At 38.8% G+C, this 19,298-nt stretch overlaps 1 long non-coding RNA gene and 1 pseudogene across 3 annotated transcripts in view; both read right to left on the bottom strand.

Annotated features, from left to right (window-relative positions):
- The window catches only part of LOC144577358 (uncharacterized), a 282,043-nt gene that overhangs the window by 34,403 nt on the left and 228,342 nt on the right, over positions 1 to 19,298 (bottom strand). The window lies entirely within an intron of this gene.
- LOC100396691 (homeobox protein TGIF1 pseudogene) lies at positions 5,690 to 6,911 on the bottom strand (annotated as a pseudogene).

Raw genomic sequence — 19,298 nt, 5'->3', positions numbered from 1 at the left:
GGCAATTCTCCTGCCTCAGCCTCCTGAGTAGCTGGGATTACAGGCACGTGCCACTGTGCCCAGCTAATTTTTTTGTATTTTTAGTAGAGACGGGGTTTCACCATGTTGACCAGGATGGTCTCGATCTGTTGACCATCCTGTTGATCCACCCACCTCGGCCTCCCAAAATGCTGGGATTACAGGCTTGAGCCACCACGCCCGGCCAGCTTTTCTTTACATATAATATAAATTCTTTCGATGGTTATTATGGCATAACTCTGGTAATACACAGCTAAGGATTTTCACTGTTCATGTCTGGGGAGGTTTTGCCCTTTCTGAAGTAGTAATGCCAAAAGTGCAATAAAGTTTTCAAATTTATGAATATCCTTCATGACTGAAGTTAATCAAAACTGCTTTTCAGATTTTCTATTTCACAAAGATCTCAATCAACTGAGAGCTTTGCAAACCAATAAGCAAAAGACAAAATACCTAACAGAAAATTGGGAATGGGATATTTATAACTTAATAAATAGCTACTAAAATACAAAAAGATGCCCATCTTTACTTAAAATTAAAGGTGAGAAAATAAAAAAAGAGATTCCATCTTTCCACTCTGAGACTGATGAAGATTTTTAAAAATTAAAATTGCCAGTTAACAGTGTGGGGAAAGGTGTAGGGAACTAGGAACCTATATACACTGTTGGTGGGAGTACAAATTTGGTATAATGACTTTGGAAGGCTATTTAGCAATATACATGAACATTTTAATTTACCTAATCTGGCCAGGTGCAGTAGTAGCACATGTCTGTAACCCCAGCACTTTGAGAGGCTGAGGCGAGAAGATGACCTGAGGTCAGGTGTTTAAGACCATCCTGGCCAACATGGCAAAACCCCATTTCTATTAAAAAATTCAAAAATTAGCTAGGCGTGGTGACAGTTTCCTGTTATCCCAGCTACTCAGAAGGCTGAGTCAGGGAGAACTGCCTGTCTCAGGAATTGCCTGAACCCAGGAGGTGGAGGTTGCAGTGAGCCGAGATTACACCACTGTACTCCAGCCTGGGAAACAGAGCAAGACTCTATCAAAAATAAATAAATAAATAGATAAATAAAATAAAATAAAATTTACCTAATCTTAGATTAAAGAAGTCTACTTTTTGGAATATATATATATATATATACACACACATATAATTATTTAAATGCACAAATATATGTACATGTAAAAAGATGTCCATTGTAGTATTATATATAATAGCAAAAGACCACCTAATGCTCTTCAGTAGGGGATTAACCTGAGGTTAAGTAGCAAGCTGTGGTGGGACTAGGCTTTGAATCCAGGCAAGCTAAGTCCACATTTATAAATGCAAGGCTTTACTACTGTCAATTGAACTAGGGCCATTTTCTTAGAAGCTCAAAATGCTCTATAAACATTGTTCTGGGTTTTGGTCAGAAGGAAAAGTAGTTAGAAATATGTCATAAACATTACTAAAGTTATTAAACCAGTCAGCAACAGAGACAAGATTAGAATTCCCATGCTCTTGACTCTCAATCTATAAAGCACCCTGCCATTTCTCATCTCAGTTTTGAGTTCATTTATTTAACTTAGTTGCATGTCCGTAAAAAATAAAATGTTCTAATGAATCTTTCAAGGTGTTCTGATAGCTGCTCTGTTTTGAAGTATATCTAATGCATGATTTATACGTTAGATTTATTAAAAACACGTCCATTACTTTGGGGCCTTTGGTGGATTTTTAAAGGAAGAATATGACATGTTCAATGCAGCAGTTAAGATTCTCCATAAATAGGCTGGGTACAGTGGCTCATGGCTGTAATCCCAGCACTTTGGGAGGCTGAGGCGGGTGGATCACAAGGTCAGGAGATTGAGACCAACCTGGCTAACACAGTGAAACCCCGTCTATACTAAAAATACAAAAAATTAGCCATGTATGGTGGCATGTGCCTGTAGTCCCAGCTACTCTGGAGGCTGAGGCAGGAGAATCGCTTGAATCCAAGAGGTGGAGGTTGCAGTGAGCCAAGATCTCACCACTGTACTCCAGCCTGGGCGATAGAGAGAGATTCTGTTTTTTTTTAAAAAAAGATTCTCCATAAAGAGTGGAGGGATAGCCCACCTTTTGATGCCAGATCAGAAAGATGCTCTGAATGGTGGGAGGGTGGGAGGAGAGCGAGGGATGAGGAATTACTTAGTGGGTATAAGGTATACTGTTCAGATGATGGCTACACTAAAAGCCCAGACTTCACCACTATGCAATTTACTCATGTAGCAAAACTGCCTTTATACCCCCTAAATCAGTAATTTAAAACATGCTCTGAGGAGATAAGTAGACTAGACCTCTCTACCTCAAGATGCAGAAACAGAGCTACCACAGTCTTGCTTCCATTCCTTGTGGCTCAAAACTTCAAACTTCTTTTGCAAAGGCAGGCAACTGATTCTTCTCCTGCCTGGCTTGAGTTATTAAACTCCCACTGCATTTGGACAAAATGCGATTCTCAAAATAGGATGCAAACACAAGCGCCAATATGCCTAGTAAACTGAAGGAAGGAAGGAAGGAAGAATGATTGAAAGTACAATGATCTTTCAAAATCAACATTGGGTACAACAGGTTCCTAATTCCTTTTAGAAGTTAGCTCTGGAAGGGGCACTAGATGGATTCGTTTCTAACTCCCTGACTCTGTTTTTTTTTTTTTTGAGACGGAGTTTCGCTCTTATTACCCAAGCTGGAGTGCAATGGCGCGATCTCGGCTCACCGCAACCTCCGCCTCCTGGGTTCAGGCAATTCTCCTGCCTCAGCCTCCTGAGTAGCTGGGATTACAGGCACGCACCACCGTGCCCAGCTAATTTTTTGTATTTTTAGTAGAGACGGGGTTTCACCATGTTGACCAGGATGGTCTCGATCTCTTAACCTCGCGATCCACCCGCCTTGGCCTCCCAAAGTGCTGGGATTACAGGCTTGAGCCACCGCGCCCGGCCCTGACTCTGTTTTTTAATGAAGTTTTAGTACTTGCCAAAAATATTCTAGGGTTTGGAAGACAAAAAGGTAAAAAGGTTGCAAGAGTACAAGATTTCAAGATTCATCTTTGAAAGCCAGGCTAATAGATCAACCTGGATTAGTCTGCCAAAAATATGGAAATATAAAAACATTATAAATTAGTAAGATGTCCGTGGCTATAATCTGTTTGCCTGATGCCAGATGTACTTATAATAGGAAAAACAGGTGGCTTTAAAATAGCTAGAAAATGCTAAGTACTTATATAACACATTTTTTTGTTTTAAGTATCAAATGAGTTGTTTACTTAGAGTTTCCAGTAAAAGAAGTGCCTAAGATTTAACTTGGACCAATGGTAAGTTTTCCCATTTTAGGATTTCAGTGTTCATTTAGGGAACTATAATACCATGTTGTACAAATCCTTTATTAAATCAATGCATTCATTATCTGAAATAAAAGTTTTATTCAAACACTGTATTTTGATAGACTAGACTATTGCACACAGGTAGGAGATAATGGATTGAAGAGAGTGTCCTTGAAGGAGAGGAGCTCACACCTCCTTTCTTACACATTCCCAGGAAACAGTCCATTTCTAACACTATCAGGATTTCAGACTGTGAGCCAGCCCTATGCAGTATAACAAATCAGCACACGAACCAACTAACCATGTAACTAGTGAGAGGAAAAAAATAAAATCACTTCTGTTTAAAATCTCTCAGTGTCATCTTTTAACCTATTTAAGGTGATCAGCTCAGGTGGCTTTATGGCGACCCAGCCATGTGTATGGTAAGGAATCACTAGAAGTCATCATCAAACTTAGTAAATCTGTTTCTGCTCTCTGCAAGCTTTTCTCACCTAGATTGATCTGCCCATCTCTCTTACTGCCCAACAATTAGAAAAAGAGCAGGAAGCACTCTTGGGAGAGAGAGGAGAAAGAATACAAGGACTAATAGGCAGATATGCCCAAACACAACACAGATTCAGAAAAAATGTGTTAACTGGTATTTTTACATTGTTATACAAGAGGGAAATCAAGACTCGTTTAAAAAATGCTCACTTTCTGGGCTGGGCACAGTGGCTCACTCCTGTAATCCCAGCACTTTGGGAGGCCCAGGAGGGTGGCCAAGATGATGAAACCCCATCTCTACTATAAATACAAAAGTCAGCTGGGTGTGGTGGCAGGTGCCTGTAATCCTAGCTACTTGGGAGGGTGAGGCAGAGAATTACTAGAACCTGGGAGGCAGAGGTTGCAGTGAATCCAGATCAAGCCACTGCACTCCAGCCTGGGTGACAGAGCGAGACTCTGTCTCAAAAACAAACAAACAAACAAACAAAAACCTCATTTTCTCATAACTTCCTACAACTTTTCTTTGTGCACTGATAAAGACTTCTCACATTCTTTTGTGTTTTGGATGCTGGAATAATCATCAACAAAGACTAATTTTGATACTGATAATCTCTAAATTCTTCTGGCAAGAGGACATGGTTAATAAAAGTTAAAAATCAATAAAATTGATTCATATATATGTATGTATACATATGTATATGTGTGTGTGTGTGTGTGTGTGTGTGTATAAGGTTTAGAACCAAAAATCAAATACATATTTGTGTACTCTAAGAGAAAACCTTGTTAGTTAAATATTGATGTGAGGGTCTGTCACTTAGTGGCAAACATTCTCCAAATTTCAAATCTTAATCTCTTTCTCAATTGTGGGTTTCTTGCAATCATGTGCTGGATGCATACACTACTACAAAGATCTCTGGGAAATGCTCTTTGGCAGCAGAACTTGGGAATTATGATGAAAAACACTCACTAGCACAAGTTGTGTAAAAAGATGGTGATGCTACTTTCAGAACATTTAATAGCTGTGTGCATTTATTTATACACATAACTGGCATCACCGTATTAATATAAACTGTTTCTATTAAAAGTTGAAGGAAGTGAAAAAGAGAAGAGGGAGAGTCCTAGAGAAAAAAGATAAGCACAGAATCAGCAGCTTCTACCTTCCAAAAACATTTCATAAATCACTCTACCCATCAGGAGGATTTTAAATTTTCCCACTTCATAAAAGGGAAATAATTCTCGAATGGAGAGAAATGACCTTATGATCATGCCATTGCATTATTTCCCCATTTTTCAACACATGAGTAAAGAGGATAAGACATAGCTCCCACCATATGAAGCAAGGCAGCCTTGAGGTTCCACTAGCTTCACATCCAGGTCACAGTCAATGTTGAATCTACTGTGTCTTCCGCTTGCAGCTCAAATGCAGTCACGCAATGCATTGGATTGCATGTGATGGCTTTTTCTGGGTATAGTATCAGAGTGATTTATGAGAAAGGAACAGAAATGGGTTGAATATTGCATTGCACAGTGTCTTCATACTGCCTGAGAATCTCCTGCCCACCCAACTAAAATGCTAACACAGGAACTTTGCGGGACTCTAAAACAGGTCCCAGCCCTACTGTAGTATACATAGTGCTCCCCACTTTGGCTTGGAATTACGATCCTTTTGAAAAGTTAACAACTCACTGTCTTCATATGAAAGGAGCCATTGACATCAATGGGTGCTCTGTGGGCCCTGGGGTCTGAAAATAGGCAGACACACAAGGCAGCAGGTACCGAGTTCCATTCTTTTTTTTTTTTTTTTTTTTAAAGAAAATACTTTATTATGTCACGAAAAAAGGCATCAACTAGATTCATACTTGTTTGAAAAAAAATTGAAAATTTATTAATTAGACAGTATGTGGGCATCCTGTTCCACATGGGAATGAGAAGATGCTATAGGTTCTCTAAGTATTGCACAGTCTGAAAAAATAACAAAAACGGGGAAGGGAAGGAAAAAAAATCACATGATATTGGGAACCTCTCATATTATGAATAATCTACCAAGAAACATTTAAAAAAGAAAACCCTTCGTTTCTCCAGTAGCTTTGAGTTTATAGTTCTTGGAATGACTGTATTCCATTGAAGACATCTCAGTAACAGGAAGCTGTTTTAGCAATCCCATGTGCAAATATTAATAAAAAATATATAAAATAATGCAATTCATCTCTTGCCATCACCCCAGCAATCGTGACATTTCTGAGAACGGTTTTGCTTGAAAATGGGTTAAGCTGTAAGGTTTGCCTGAAGCTCCATCTCTGCAGCCCGTTTGAGTGCAACATCCACTAGAAGCTGAAATCCGCTAAAGTCCTGGTTGAGGTCCGGTGGAGTAGGGGGAGGAGTGTTGAAAAGACCACTCTGTATTTGTAGTTGGTCCAGATTTACACGTGTCCTCTGGGTACATGAGAGAGGAGTCTGTGAAGTTGCTGGCCGCTATCTGCTGTATATCTGTGTTCCGTCCCACACCAGCCGACTGGCAGAGAGAGAAAGGGACATCTTTCAACGCAGTCACAGTGGTATGGCAGATCACTGATGGACGAGCCAAAACTGATCCCGGGGATGATGGCTTAGGAGACAGTGGCCTCCCTAGGGTTGGGTTTGGCCCAGCTGTAGAGGTAGAGGAATGAAACGGGGTCTCCTCTAGAACTGGCATGAAGTTTTTGATGCCCATTACAGACTCCACAGAGCTCGTTTCAGAAATCTTAGCTCCGCGGCGGGAAATTGCGAACTGATTTGGATCTTTGCCATCCTTTCTCAGCATGTCAGGGAGGAGCCTTTGGCGGACGTTGATGAACCATTTACAGACCTGTAGTGTAGACAGGTGTGTTTGCTGGGACAGCAATGCTTTTTCTTGCTCGGAAGGATAGGCATTGTAGTGGTGCTCATACAGCCAACCCCTAAGAATCTGCACAGACTCCTTGGGTAGTTTCCCCTTCTCCTTCTCTTGCTTGAGCCAGCGGATGAAGAAAGGTCCAAGGGAATGTCCATACTGTCCTCATCCTCACTCTCACTGCCAGATGCTGCAACAATACCTTACTTGCATTTCATTCTGGAACTCCCCGCCCAGCGCGAGGCAGGGATGGGGTCTCGAGGGGCCAGGAGCGGGGACCCAGGGGACAAGCCATCGTCTCCTTCAAGGCCCGACTCTCCCGTAACTTGTAGGACGTGTTCCAGCGGTTATTGCTAAACAGGGCGCTCTGATCCCTGGCGCCGGCTCCTTGGGTGGAATTCAAGTGACTTCCTCCCGCCAGGATCTTCTGGCAGCCGGCCGGGGGCTCTCCCTCGCCCAACTCTCTCTCCTCCCTTCTCCGCTCCTTTGTTCCCTGCTCCTGCTAGGCGCACCTCGGCCGCTGTCCCCGATTTCCATTCTTAACTAGGCTGGCATTTGTCCAGTTGAAGTGCCCAATATATTTACCTTTAAATTCCTTACTTAGGCTTTTCATGACTGCAAAAACAAAGTTTTGTTTACAAATTTAGTTTTCCTGTTTTCTCAGTGCTAGGGAAGGAGCACTTTCTCCTCCTTCTACTGACAATAAGGCTCAGCTCTTGACAATTTAAACTCTGTAGGAAACTCTAGAATTTTGATGCATTGTTGTATTCACTCATTAAGGAAGAAGACCCCTCTCCAAAATAAATAGACTTGAGGTCTAGATCACAAAGGCCTGAAGAAGTAAAGTTAGGTGCAGAAGAGCTGTCTTTTGAAGAAGTTCATCATGAAAATAAGCACGGGCACAGAGTGTTGCAGCTTTATTGTGGGGAAGAGACACAATTCAGCCCATAATTATCCATTATCTCCTTTATCCTCAAGGGCTGAATTGTGTCTCTTCCCCACAACCCCATGTCCCAAATTCACATGTTGAAGTCCTAACTCTCATTACCTCAAAATGTGGCTGTACTTGGAGATAGGGCCTTTAAAGAGGCAATTAAGATAAAATAAGGTCATATGAGTGGACCTGAATCTAATATGACTGATATCTTTATAAGAAGAGGAGATCAGGACACAGTTCACACAGTGAGGAGTGACCATGTGACAACACACTGAGAGGAAACCATCTACAAGCCAAGGAGAAAGGCCTCAGAAGAAACCAAACCTGCCAGCGCCTTCATCTTGGACTTCCACCCCCAGAAATGTAAGAAAATAAATTTCTGTTGTTTAAGGCACCCCATCTGTAGTATTTTGTTTTGGCAGTCCTAGCAAATAAATACAGATTTGAAAGTACTGGTAATTTGCGAAGTATTATACAAATGTTAGTTATCATTATCATTATGTGATTATGTTGCACTGTAAAAATGTATTATTCTAAAAGTAAGAGTGAGGGAGGAAGACATGTCATGAAGGAGCTGGAGAGTGAAAAGTGATCTGGACATTCAAAAGCAATGTAGTTCAGTAAAAATGGATTGAATGCTGGGTGTTTGGTTGTAAGTAAGCTGAGTAAAGTATGCATTTTGACCTCTAGCAAATGTCAACACGGTAAGGAAGATGCTGAAAGAAGCTCAGGGAGTGGGGGAAAGGATATGACTTCTTGCTGAGTGTGATGAGTGGAGGTGGGGAAGAGGGAGTTTGCAAAGTTTTCATAAAAAGTAACATTTAAGGTTCAAAAATGAAGACTTTGCCAAGTCAACGAAGTGAGGGCAGAGGAGAAAGCAAGTTCGGCGGCACTGTTCCATGAGTGTGCCATGTTGCTGGGAAGGGCACACACTGTGCTGGCAGGACATGAAACAGAGGGGAGAGTGCTAGGGGATATGGTTGAGAAATGGTTGTCATCAATTTGTGAAGGGCCTCGAAGTTACCATACAGACAATGAAAAAGAAAAGTATATATGCATTTTACGTTCTCAATAGTTCTTTACTTTCCGATTTTATCTGTTTTTTTCACTTTCATCTTCATACCTTTACCCAGACTTCAAGTGCTGGCTCTCCTAGTCTACTGGATTTCCATCAGCTAAATGCTTCTTAAAGTCCATCTTTTCTGATTTCCTATTGAGTCCACTCATGAAAGCTAATCAGTAACCTGAATGTCCTACGGTGTGCAAAGTTTGTCACCAATTTGATGGATCTTTTAGAAAAAGTCATTTTTGCGATTTGTTAAGAACTGACTATAATGGTCTTGTCAGCCAAAGTGTGATGGGGCCAAAACATAGATTAATTGGGAGAATAAAATGTGTCTAAAAGTTGCCATATACCCTGTTGTCTAGTCTGGGCATTCCCTCCCTCTCTGTATCTGAATTAAAATGGCATCCATCAATTATGGAGCACAGCCAAACAGTTAAATACAAGTTATGAAATTAATTGGAAATGCATGCCAATTCTTGGAAAAGTTTCAAGAGAAACCTTTGTTGATTCATGTTTATATATCACAGGGAATAATGAAACTCACATTCATCCTTTACTTAAAGCCTCATCACATCTTCTTAAATAGCTCTAAAAACCTTTGACTATGGTGGGTAAGCTGCAACACTACAGAATATGCATCCGGTGAAAAAATGGGCTGAATGTCTAAAAAGGCAGAACAACTCTTACTACCACATTTTATGCTCCTATGTACCAACTTGTAAATTAGAAGTAAATGTACATGCTTCTGATTTCAAACTTAATTTTCAGTACACTAATAAAACGCTTCCATATTGGCTGAGAGTTGGTTTTTATATTTTTAGAATTTATTCTTCTAATAAATCTAAAAAATTTATTATATAATTTTAGTTATACAGAGGATGTTCTTAGAGTATCAGTATAAATGAAGTGGTTAGGAATGAGAGCTTTGGTGTCAGATTACCCACGTTCAAGTCCTGGTTCTCCAGTTTTTAATGACCTTGTCCATTAAGTCATTTTAATCTCCTTGTACCTTAGAGAATTACCATGAAGATTAAGTAAGGTAATGCAGGTACAGTGCATGCATAGTATAATAGTGGGTAAAACAATGTGCTATATAGAAAAGAAATTATTTTCTGCTAGAAATTGGGTCTCAAAATAGATTTTGGAAGCTCTAGTCTCTTTCCACATGGAATGAAGTGAGTTGACAAGGAAGTTATACAGAACGCCAGATATGACTCCCATCTACAACTATAACTCCTCTGTCAGTGGGCAAGAAGTGAAAATGCTGATATAATTGATAAGTCACAATTGAAGAACAATCAGTTCATTTACAGGTTTCAACAAGTGGCTCAGAAGTTGACTTTTACGCAGCTCTAAGCATGGAGCTAAAAGGTCCGGGGAGTTTGTGTTGACAGAGAGTACTTTTGAACCTTTGAAGCAAAATAGATGTTTATATCTAGGTAGAAAGGTTTATTATGGATCTTACTATTGAACAAAAGAGGTGCAAAGTGTAATATTAAAATACTTAGCCCAGCTTTGCCCCAGGGAGACAAAGACATTTTAGAATGGTGCTGAGAACAGTTAGCGTGAAGAGCTCACTCCTCAAGCAGGGTGATGGAGTTCTTGTTTGTTTATCTAAGTGTTAAACCAGCATGCCACATGGATAATTTCTTCTATGGGTAAATGGTTCACAGATACCAGAAGCAGTGCAGGTGCCATCTTGTCCACCTGTGCTTCCAGCAATGTCTGGAACTCTTATGCAAAAATAGATAAAAGATGAGTGTTCACTGTTGACCTTACACAGATCAGATACACAATCAACAACAAAGTTGATTTCTTTGGGGGTGAGATGTGGATAAAGATTCTCCTACCTTTCTGGGTTCTGACACCCAGCTCCCATTTTGTCTGGTGCTGTCGTATGTTTTGCCTGAGGAATTTTCTATTATCACATCAAGTGGAACTAATGTTAAAATATTTGCCACTTCTTCAATTTTTCTGGTTTTTCATTGTAGCAGAAATTCTGATTGAAATGAAAATGCTTTTCTCTAGCTCTGAAAATGATATTCAGGTTATGTTTATTAAAAATAATACAAAGAAATGGAACTCAAAATAAATATTTAAGATAAAAATCTAACGATGATAAAAATCAGCACTATCAGAAGGCACTTGCTGTTAATTCAATGATGTTAATCAGAGAGGTGAAGCATATGATATGGTACCTTATAAACACGAGGTTGGGGAAAAAGTAAATATTTTTATTAATAAATAATGAAAGCACAAGAAGAAAACAAAATTCTTTTCATAACACCATCCAACTTCTAAGTTCAATAAAAATTTCTCATATGGCAGTTTCCTCTCTAAACTGAGAAATTCTCTTGTAACTAAAACTGCCATGAAGTTGCCACATTAGACTAATGACCTTTAGTTATAATTGGATAATCAAATTTTAAACTGTCAAGAAATGGAACTGAAATTCACGGAATTTGCCAAGAGAATAACTATTTGATATGCATTTGACAATCTGAAAAATACCACTAGCTTAAAAAAAGAGAACCTTCTATTGCATTATCCAAGGGCAAAGCAAGCACTTGCATATTTTTTTAAAAAGCATTTTCCTCCATGATCTCAGGATTAAAAAAATATCTCGGCAACATTTGTTAAATTTGTAATATATTTGCTTCAAGTTTCCTTTGGAGTAAGTTTATTAGAGATGATTTTTCATGAATCCTGTCCTCAGTATAGGTTAATTTACGGGTAACTTCTTATGACATTTAATCACATAATCATAATGTTGCTCGGTCTCCTCTTATTAACAAAGAGTATGGAAGAAACAATTCTTGAACTGGGTGAAATTTGTAATGAATAGGAATTAAACATTTTTAATGTGTGTGAATTAAGAAGACTATCCATTACTGAATTTATTTCACATTGAAATGTTGACCTTAGAGGTGATATTGACAAAAGTGGGGCTGATCAATATTGAACCTTAAGGGTCAAACGACTTCATGTTTGGTGTAATAAGCAACTCAGTTTAGGTATTACAGTGTTTCAGTAAAGTAACAACTATTAAGGGTTAGGTGAGCTTTCCATTATAAACTTTAATTTGGGGAGGCTTGCGTATTTCCAGTCTCCAAAGGAAAGTGATAGTATGATTAAGCAAGATGGTGGCTTGGAAATAAAGAGAAAGGGAGTCATTAAATTTGAATTTGAGGAATTAGATTATTTCCATTTTTCAGATTCAAAACCTATCTTTTCTTACCATCTCCATAGATCTTTAATGAAATCACTAAACCCAGGAAAGTTTGGATGAAAGGTAAATCTCATTTAAAATTTTAAATGGCTGGAAATCTTTGCTTTTGAAAATTATCTGGCACATACAAGAAGCCTATAAATTATAAGTACTACCAAAAGGAGCTCTGTATCAATTCAGCTAGATAGGGTTCAATGAAATATTGTCTACACTTTTCACTTAGTCCCTGTGTAGAATGTTAGCACCACATGGAAATCGTTACTCTTCACTCAAACGTACTTGATTATGTTTGTGTACTCAATTGCTTAAGCTTTCATTTTTCAGCAAATATTACTGTTTATTTAACTAAGAAATAATGCTTTAATTATTTATTTAAAAATTTACTTTGGATACATTGTGATTTGAACTTCAGAAAAAGCAAACAATAAGGTAAATATAATATATACCAAATATTTTATTTAAAAAATGATGAAATAAAAAATAGGTAAGTTCTTAGCAGAAGATATTGCCTGGCTTAGAATTCAACAACATAATTCATTCCCTTATTATTTTGTTAAATTAACATGAAAACATTTAAGATTATATACTTTGGGTTTCATAAAAATTGCATATCTGAGCACAGAGGAGAGGGTCCTAGAGTATTAACTCCAATACTGTCTGTCTAATAAACAAAACTTCTGAATCTTCAAGTCCTTCCTTGGGCAGACACTAAGTGCTCTGCCTTCCTGTGACCCTTCTTTTTGAATTTAGAATGTATAGATACATTCAAACAACAGAAGTGGGCATTGATCAGTCAGGGAAGAAGCCATGCGCTTTCAGTTTCCATTAAACAAAATACTCATTAGTCTTGGCATTTTCCCAAACAGACACAATCAAGGTGTCCATTGAGGGCTCATTGTGCAGTTAAGAAGTTTAAAAAGACTTTCTAGACATCAGCTAGGGACAATTAAGAGATGGGTTAAATTACTTTAGGGTAAGAGGGCCGGAATTACTGGAAACAAAAACATGTAGAAAATAACTGCAAATAGACAAACCATCTTTATCTTTAAGATCAGTTAGATATTCAAAGAGAGAAAGACTGAAGACTGCTCTGCTTAATAATTATTGCCCTCCTTGATGAAATCACAATACACTTTACTATGGTAGTATTCAGGTACGTTAAAACTAAATCATGTCTAGATATGTGGCAGGAAAAAAAAACCCTGATGGAAACCTGTCATCTCAACATAATTGTTCCTATCCTTTATTCAACAAGGAAACTAAGTGCTACTACTACTAACAGGTCATAATAATGTAAGTTAGCTCAGAAATCCATATCCATTAAAACTGTTGAACATGTTTTTTTTTTTTGACACAGAGTTTCGCTCTTGTTACCCAGGCTGGAGTGCAATGGCGCGATCTCGGCTCACTGCAACCTCTGCCTCCTGGGTTCAGGCAATTCTCCTGCCTCAGCCTCCTGAGTAGCAGGGATAACAGGCACGCACCACCATGCCCAGCTAATTTTTTGTGTTTTTAGTAGAGACGGGGTTTCACCATGTTGACCAGGATGGTCTCGATCTGTTGACCTCGTGATTCACCCACCTTGGCCTCCCAAAGTGCTGGGATTACAGGCTTGAGCCACCGTGCCCAGCCTGAAACATGTTTTATGCTAAACATCCACCCCCAGATCCTCCTAGAACAGTTTCTAGAAAAAATTACTGAGAGCAAATACTTGCATGCAGATCACATCAACTGAACTATTTTTCCAAGTGTTTCCTTCTTTCTTTCTTTCATTCATTCTTTCTCTTTCCCCCCCTTTGCCTCTTTCTGCCATCCATCCATCCGACAGTCATTAAGTACTATCTGCCAAGCGCTGTGCCAAATGCAACGGCTATAAGAGTGAGCAAGACAGACAACGCTTATGCATTCATGAAGTTACAGTCTAGCACATACTGCAAAAGCTTTTATATGACCCTCGTTGCTGTTGGTATTAAGACAACACATTTGAGAAATCTTAATTCAAGACTAGTACCATAAGTTAAACTTCAAAAGTCGTTCATGTTACCTGTTCTTCACTCTCTGGGTAGGGGAATGAGAAGCAATGCTTTTCATATCAAAACTTCTCTTATTTTTATTTTTTTGAGATGGAGTCTTGCCCTGTTGCCCAGGCTGGAGTGCAATGGCATGATCTCAGCTCACTGCAGCCTCTGCCTCCCAAGTTCAAGTGCTTCTCCTCCCTCAGCATCCTGAGTAGCTGGGATTACAGGTGCCCACCATCAGGCCTGGCTAATTATTTTTTTGTATTTTCAGTAGAGACAGGGTTTCACCATGTTGGCCAGGCTGGTCTCAAACTCCTGACCTCAAGTGATTTGAGGCAGATCACTTGAGGTCAGGAGTTTGAGACCAGCCGGGCCTCCCAAAGTATGAGGTTTATAGGCATGAGCCACCATGACCAGCAACTTCTCTTGTTTTAAGGAGACATTTATGTTTGAACTCTGGCTGATGCAATCTAGTATACCAGGAAGGTCTAGGAACAAATGTTAAATATAAACTCTTTGTCAAAAAGATGCTGTGGAATCTTTTCACAAGGAGTGTAGGAAAGACTAGGGAAAAGGAAAGAATGTATGCTTAACATGGAACATGAAAACCTCCTTGAGTTTGCCACAATATACTCTCCCTGCTTTTTAAGTCAAAAGCACCATTCTACCAGTATTTAACATGGATCTTTAAATCCCAGAGCTAATAATGCTTCTCAGCTACAGCTGGATGCATCTGACAAGCAGCATGTAGTAGGAAACCTCACAGGGGATAAGGTTCCTAACAGTCAACTAAGAGTTCAAATCCCAAAAGAGATGCCCCTGGAGCGCAAAGCACTTAACCCTTCGACCAGTACCAACATGACTATTCACAAATTATTGATGCTGCTAAATCCCTGGCAGATTGCAGACAGTTCTTGTATCCACTGAAGCTGAAGCATATGGCCACTAATGAGACAGATTTTTAAAAAATACATGTACACATTCAGTCTTTGCTACATGAATGTAAATCCACTGAAATGCTAGAAGGTGATTGAACTGGATGGAACACTGTTAAATACATGCTTAGTCTCATGTTATGGATCATTTCCGTTGACATCTATCTGCATCCTCCATACAGTTTAATTAAAGCTGTCTGGAACAAGTCTGCCCTCTAAATGATCAGCAGTGCAATGAAAAGGTGAAATCTGAGAAGGCTTGAGGCCTTTTGTAAAGCATTCAAATGACTGTCTCTGTGGTTGAGAAGAGCAGCAGAGAAGAAATTTATTTTCAAAATTAACCAGCCATTATGCTTTTTTTTTCTTTTGAAAAAAGACAAAGCTTCTTCTGATGTCATTTTGAAATACCAGAAGCTGAGTTAGTTACACAGATCTTAAGAATTCAAACTGGACCATGTTCTGGTAAAAAATAAACATGCTTTTTGGCTTGAAAACAGTAAATACTGTAGTAAACTTTCTTATTATTTAGTACGTTATTTTGCAAAATAAAACCCCCAAATTGAACTATTTGCCTAAAATAATCCCTTAAGACAATTTTGCAACTAGATGGCAGAAACATCATCTGTTTAAATTGGTTTTATGGTGTACAGAATAATAGCATGACAAGTAGATATTTTCAAACAATTACAATGTTTATTGAATTCTCTGATGTTTCTAGCACTTGTTAAGGTAACAGGGGAAAAAGAATAAAATGTGGATCTAGGGCATAAGAAATGTGAGACATGAAAGACAGAATTTTAAGTTTATTAATTTATATTTATTTTCTGTGGCATTTTTCTTTATTATAATTTTATTTAAATATATGTAGATTAAATTATATTTGTTCTTTATTTTCAGAATTAGTGGTACTTTATAAAAGTATCAAAAAGACTGTGTCATATTTAAATTTTTTCCATTGGTTTTTCCACACAAATCCATCAGTTATGGTGTAGGTGTTTCCTTTTCATTTAATATTTATTGTTTATTTTATTTTATTTTAATTAATTTATTTATTTTTGAGACGGCGTTTCGCTCTTGTTACCCAGACTGGAGTGCAATGGCGCGATCTCGGCTTACCGCAACCTCCGCTTCCTGGGTTCAGGCAATTCTCCTGCCTCAGCCTCCTGAGTAGCTGGGATTACAGGCACGCGCCACCATGCCCAGCTAATTTTTTGTATTTTTAGTAGAGACGGGGTTTCACATGTTGACCAGGATGGTCTTGATCTCTTGACCTCGTGATCCACCCGCCTTGGCCTCCCAAAGTGCTGGGATTACAGGCGTGAGCCACTGCGCCTGGCCGTTAATATTTATTTGATATTTACTTTATATAGAACATTTGATTATACTCTGTGCCTAACACCCACTCCCTGCCACCACAAAACATAGTCTCTCTTTGTCTATTATAACAGGTTCATCCAGCATGGGGAAAACTTAAGAGTAGTGCTAAATCCAAAAAGCATTCTTACATACACTTTGGTTGCCATTCTGGAGTACAGATGATTTTAACCTTGATGTCTCATAGAAATTAGTCAGACCTAGAAAATATTATATTGAAGCAAATAAGCAATATTTATTGGGTGCTTCATGTGCACCGGCACTGTAATAGGATGGGGAATAGGATTCAAGTACCAGCTTCCTCAACAAACTTACAAACTGGGAAGATACACACATTGAAAGTCACCAAGGAATAATGGAGTCAGGTGAGTAAAAACTGGAGTGATGCTGAAAGGCATTTTGAAGAAGACGAAGTTTGAACTGGGCGTTGAAGAATGAGGCCAGATGTCCAGGCCAGAAATATCATAACAGGCACATAGGGGCTGAAGGGCCAGGCACAGAATTGAGAACAGTGTCAGTTGGGATCTAATCAGAACAGAAACTACTTGAGTTTATTTTAAACAGAAGGAATTTAATTCAGGGAATTGACTTTAAAGGTGATTAAAGGCTGAGATGAGGTACAGGAGACATTGTAGCAATTTAGAGATGAGCAACTTCAGGAAGCTGCCAGCAATGCTTTGGTTGCAATGGCAAGGGAGAGTATTAGAGTTTCTGGAGCTCAGAAACTAGGGCCACTTAGAGGATGATGGAACTAGAGAAGGCTTAACCAGTTGGATCTGAAGAAACAGAAAAATAAAAATGCAATTACTTCCAGAGATCTGCATGAAGCAGAGAGAAGGAGAAATAACTTGACTTTTTCCTAGCTGCCACCCCCTAACCTCCCACCAATGTCTCCTATTTGCTAGGCCCAGTCTGAAGTTGACAAGCAGTCTAGGAAAAACATCCTGCAGGGGTCAGCTTCCCTATGAAACAAAACAGAGTAGGGGAAGGTGAGGACTATGTATGACAAAAAGGCTAATAATTAACAAACAAAGGGAGTAATGCAAAATTAGGTAAAATTATTATAGTAGGACCCTTTTATATAATGGGTCATGAATGTTAGGGAGAGGAATTTAAACCAAATAGGCTAGAGAAAGCCATCTTAGGTTTTTGAGAAGGGGGAAGATAGAATGAAATTGAGACTTCAGGAGCATATGGCCAGAGTATGAAAAAAGATTTGAGGCAGGGTGACCAGTCAGGAGGTGGCAACAGATTAAAGATGGCCACAAGCTCCTTGACATTCCTCCCCTTGAAAGGTGGGATGTATTTCCTTTCCACATGAGTCTCAGATGGTCTATGAAAGAAGTGACACTATACCAGTAGCCTTTAAGAGGACTGGCAGATTCTATTTTGGTATCTTGAAGTCCTGAACTGTCATATGAGAAGTCTAACCATCCTGTAGAAAAAGATCATGTGGAGAAGCCCAAAGAATACAGGGCAGGCAAAAGGGCTCAGTGGGATCCAGTTGTCCAGCTGTTGCCCACCAAGGCACGAGACATGTGACTAAAGCTGTCCTAAACCCTCAAGACAGGCCCAGCTACTGGATGAATTCCAATGACTGACTGCTGTTAATGAATCGTTCAGCTGAGCCTTGCCTAAATTTCTGATCCACAAAATGATGAGTTATAATACAATGGTTGTTGTTTAAATTCATTAAGTTTTTGGATATTCTATTATGCAGCAGCATATAACTAGAGTGGAGACCATGCAATAATATGAGCATATCATGATAAATCCGGAAAATTAAAGTTGTAGCAGGCACGGAGAAGAGGTATATTTTTTGGAAGATATTCTGACTTTTTTTTTCTGAAGATGGTCACATAGCAAATATTTTTGACTTTATGAGCCAACATATCTCTGTTGCTACTACTCGACTCAGTCATAAGGCAAAAGAAGCCACAGACAATATGTAAATGAATATGTGTAGCTGAGTTTCAATAAAACCTTACTTACAAAAACAGGCGGCTGACAGCATTGGCAGTGGGACATAGATTGCTGTTCCCTGGTTTATAATGTTTGAAGTAGGGAGGAAAATTCAACTGGGGATATGTTACATCTAGATATAACACACAGGAATGGAGCTTTGTGATGTGTCAGGACGGGAGTATAGACTGAAGAACAGATATTGTGGAAGAGAGACTACAACATTGGTGTTATATCTGTTTAAGGTGACTTCTGCTTTGTTGTTTCTTTTAAGTGATACTGGAGTAGTTGGTAAACACACTAGCAGGCTGAGGAATTACTTTAATCTGTAAGATGGTTCCACTGAGCCAGGGAACCTAAAATATGGAGACAATCAGAGAACAAAATTAAACAGATTTTCAGATACATGTAGGTTTGCTCTCAATGGTTTTCAGATTTGGACAATTTCAACCCTATATATTTTATGAGTAAATTAAACTATTCTAGAACCATTTTTTTTTAGTGTGTGGCTAATACCATGCTAATTGTTAATTTATATCACATTCATGATTTATTTGAACAATTATGCGTTTGGCAATATTTCTTGCTCATATTTGAAGAGTATCTATAACATTAATCTCTAAGTATTTATATCCTAAACTACCCTGAAAAGTCAATGGTTATTTTCCATAATTTATGATATACTGAAGGCATTCTGTCATGCTATTTACTATTAAGTCATGGGAAAAAAAGCATGTCCTTTGAAGAAATAAAAGAAGTAGCTTTTAGCTCTCCTATGTATCTGTTAAGTTTATGGATATTTAGGCTTTATAAAACTTCTATCGGGCAGCTAAACAATTTAGACTCACACAGCATGTAAATTCTATTAAAAAAGGGCTCTTTACCCTTTCACCTATTGCCCTACGAGTGCTTGGCACAGTGGTACAACTATTCAAAACAAACATTAATAGTCTGCTTAAAATCTTTAATGTAAGTAATGCAGGCATGCTAGAGGATTCTAGTGTATACTGAAATGGGTTTTATCCTTTTAAGGAAGAGAATGGCTTGAACAGTTCTGTTGGGGCCAGAAAAAGAGCA

Source organism: Callithrix jacchus, chromosome 8 (assembly GCF_049354715.1).
Source record: "Callithrix jacchus isolate 240 chromosome 8, calJac240_pri, whole genome shotgun sequence".
In the NCBI taxonomy this organism is placed as follows: Eukaryota; Metazoa; Chordata; class Mammalia; order Primates; family Cebidae; genus Callithrix; species Callithrix jacchus.
This window is presented reverse-complemented; position numbering and strand designations above follow the sequence as displayed.